This window comes from Suncus etruscus, chromosome 5, assembly GCF_024139225.1.
Source record: "Suncus etruscus isolate mSunEtr1 chromosome 5, mSunEtr1.pri.cur, whole genome shotgun sequence".
Taxonomy (NCBI): Eukaryota; Metazoa; Chordata; class Mammalia; order Eulipotyphla; family Soricidae; genus Suncus; species Suncus etruscus.
The window spans coordinates 101,378,262-101,381,958 of record NC_064852.1 but is presented as its reverse complement, the minus strand read 5'-3'; the positions used below and the strand labels follow the sequence as shown (position 1 = coordinate 101,381,958).

Here is a 3,697-nt window from a genome sequence, read left to right as displayed (position 1 = left end):
ACACATATATCCTTGCTAATCTAGTGTGTGCAAAACTTGGTTCTCAACTTATTTTATACATCTTTTCATTGAATCTATTTGAAAGTTAAAAAACCTAGATCATGCTACTTATTTAAACAAACAAGCAAACAATTGTCTAGTGTTTTGTTTTTTTTGAGTTTTCACACCTTTAATTCAGTCCTCCAAGCCCGCTTCACTCACTTAAAAATATGAAACGCTTTACGAATTTGCGTATCATCCTTGCACAGGAGCCATGCTAATCTTCTCTGTATAGTTCCAATTTTAGTATATGTGCTGCCGAAGCGAGCACATTGTCTTGTGATTTCTATGAAATGCCCCACAAGATCTCCTAAATTGTGGATACTACAAACTAAGTAGCATTTTTCGTGTGTGTGTGTGTGTGTGTGTGTGTGTGTGTGTGTGTGTGTGTGTGTGTGTGTGATGTTTAGGAGCTCTGAGTGTGATTTGGTCTAAAAGCAGTCTGGACCTGACTCGTCAATATTTGATCTAGGCAGATAGCGTTGGGTATCACTGAACTTTTTTTTTTTTTTTGATCACACCCGGCAGCGCTCAGGGGTTATTCCTGACTCTGTGCTCAGAAATTGCCCCTGGCACGCTTGGGTGACCATATGGGATGCTGGGATTTGAACCACGGTACGTCCACATGCAAGGCAAACACCCTACCGCTGTGCTAGTTCTTTTTTGTTGTTGTTGTTTGGTTTGGTTTTGGTTTTTGTTCACCTGGCATGCTTGGGGGACCATATGGGATGCCTGGATTCGAACCACTGACCTTCTGCATGCAAGGCAAACACCTTACCTCCATGCTCTCTCTCCGACCTCCCGCTGTGCTATTTCTCTGGCCCCACCACTGAACTTTCTTCCCAGCCTTTTTACTCATATACTTTCACTCGCTTTCCTGTTCGTCTATATGACAAAAAAAACAGGCATCTCTTTTTCCTTTGGGGAGTAGGGTGTACACCCAGTGTCTTTCAGGGGTTACTCTGGCTATGCGCTCAGAAATTGCTTCTGGCTTGGGGGACCATATGGGATGTAAGGGGATAGAACCTTGGTTCATCCTAGGTTAGCGAATGCAAGGCAGACTCCCTACCACTTGTGCCACCACTTCAGCCTCCTTTTCCTGTAATTTTAATTTCCTTTGTACCCCCTGCCTGAATTCAATTCATCCCTATTATTTAGAACCTCGTCCTGATAACAGTTCTAAGTTTGACCTTTTCTTCAGGTTTCCTTTATAGTGCTCCCCCATTTCTTTTAGGTTATCCCCCCCTTTTTTGGTCTTTGGTTTTTGGGTCACACCCGGCAGCACTCAGGGTCTATTCCTGGTTCTGCACTCAGAAATTGTTCCTGGCAGGCACGGAGGACCATATGGGATGCCGGGATTTGAACCATCGTCCATCCTGGGTTGGCTGCATACAAGGCAAATGCCCTAACACTGTGCTATAGCTCTGGTCCCTAGAGTTCCCTTTTTTAAGGTTCTCTTTCTGATTCCCTGAAAATTGATGACGTGCCTTTGTATGATTTATATGGCATTGTAGCCATATAGGCATTGTAGCACATCTCACTCATTTCTGAATTTGCTTTCTCAGTAGGTCTATCAGAGAGCAAAAAATTGTGATGCTTTACTCTCGGTGTCTTCTGCATTCAAGTAAGTAATAAGGACATAGATTATTGAAATTCGGTTTTGGGAGCCAGGTCAATAGTAGAGCACTTGCCTTGCACAAAGCTGACCTGGGTTTTATTTCCAGTGCTCTGTGAGGTCTCTTTGAGCCCCTTCAGGAGTGATCTGAAGTGCCGAGTCAAGAGCAAAACATAAGCATCAACACCTGGTGTGACCCAGAAATATAAAAGAAAAGAAGAAAGAGGAGAGGAGAGAAGATGAGGGGAGACAAAAGGATGGGAGCAGAGGGGAAAGGAGGGAGAGAAGAGACAAGGAAAGATGAATGAAGAAAAAAGAAAATGAGGTTTCTAATATATTGTGCAGTGCAAAATATGAAGGGTATATTTTAAGGAGTTTCAATGAGGTAAGGATGACTTACTGATCAGGTAGAAAAGATGTCAGACTTAAAGAGAGGGAGGCCCATCTGGTAGGAAGCATCCCATATTCTTTATAGAACAGCTTGAAGAAGGCTGAGTCTGGATTAATCAACCTGTTCTGTAGAGGAAGGGCACCTAGTTAAAAGCAGATGATAGAAGTATAAAATATAGAGTCCTAGTGTGGAAAAAAAGCAGATGATTTATCTTTAGGGACAAATAAATAATCAGGTTTGATTCAACCCAGATACTAAATATTACTCTGATTTATAGTAGAGAAAGAGGGAAATTCTGAAACTCAGAAGGAAGCCTAAATAGGTATGATGAATAGCAGCACTGACTATTAGTATGCTTGCAGTATACAGGTGATTTGGAAAGAAGGGAATGTCAAGATAAAACTTTCTATAGCTATTTTAATAACTAATTACTATTTCATAAATTATTGTTCCAGCCAGAGGGGTATCTAAGTGACAAAATTCTTACCTTACATGTAAGAGGGGTATCTCAGTGACAGAACTTTTACATATGTAGAGACATTAGATTGGTCATAAGTGCTTAAAAAAAATCTAGAAATATTGAGTTAGAGAATCAGGCAAACAACTGAAACAGATTAACCAGGGTCCTTCCTGACAAGCAAGCATTATGAACTATAGTATAGCAAATGAATGCCACTTATGGCAAAGAAAAGGTGTTTGGAGGTTTGCTTAAGTGTGGGAGATTGAAAGTAATGACTGTGAGTTTAAACAAGAATAGATGGAACATGGGAAAGAATTTCATAAGACATAACTCTAAATTCTGGCACAAGACAAGGCTGTCCTCTCTCACCACTCCTATTCAACATAGCACTGGAAGTACTTGCTATAGCGATTAGGCAAGAAAAAGATACCAAGGGAATCCAGATAGGAAAGGAAGAAGGCAAGCTCTCATTGTTTGCAGATGGCATGATACTCTGCTTAGAAAACCCTAAAGTCTCTACCAAAAAGCTTCTAGAAACAATAGACTCATATAGCAAGGTGGCAGGCTACAAAATTAACACAAAAATCAATGGCCTTTCTATACACCAATAGTAATAAGGAAGAAATGGATATTAAGAAAAACAACCCCATTCACAATAGTGCCACACAAACTCAAATATCTTGGAATCAACTTGACTAAAAATGTGAAGGACCTATACAAAGAAAACTATAAAACTCTGCTGCAAGGAATAAGAGAGGACACAAGGAAATGGAAGCACATACCCTGCTCATGGGTTGGCAGGATTAACATCATTAAATGGCAATACTCCCCAAAGCATTGTCAGATTTAATGTGATTCCTCTAAAGATACCCATGACATTCTTCAAAGAAGTGGATCAGGCACTTTTGAAATTCATTTGGAACAATAAACACCCTCGAATAGCTAAAGCAATCATTGGGAAAAAGAATATGGGAGGAATTACTTTCCCCAACTTTAAACTGTACTACAAAGCAATAGTTATCAAAACAGCATGGTATTGGAATAAAGACAGGCCCTCAGATCAGTGGAATAGGCTTGAATACTCAGAGAATGTTCCCCAGACATACAATCACCCAATTTTTGATAAATGGAGCAAAGAAAGCCTCTTCAACAAGTGGTGTTGGCACAACTGGCTAGCCACTTGCAAAAAATT

At 40.4% G+C, this 3,697-nt stretch overlaps 1 non-coding gene across 1 annotated transcript; it reads right to left on the bottom strand.

The window, feature by feature from the left end:
• Window positions 1-203: 203 nt before the first annotated feature.
• LOC126010550 (U6 spliceosomal RNA) lies at window positions 204-310 on the bottom strand. Its single transcript, XR_007496573.1, has one exon. It is a non-coding gene; the product is annotated as a U6 spliceosomal RNA (small nuclear RNA).
• Between the last annotated feature and the right edge of the window lie 3,387 nt (window positions 311-3,697).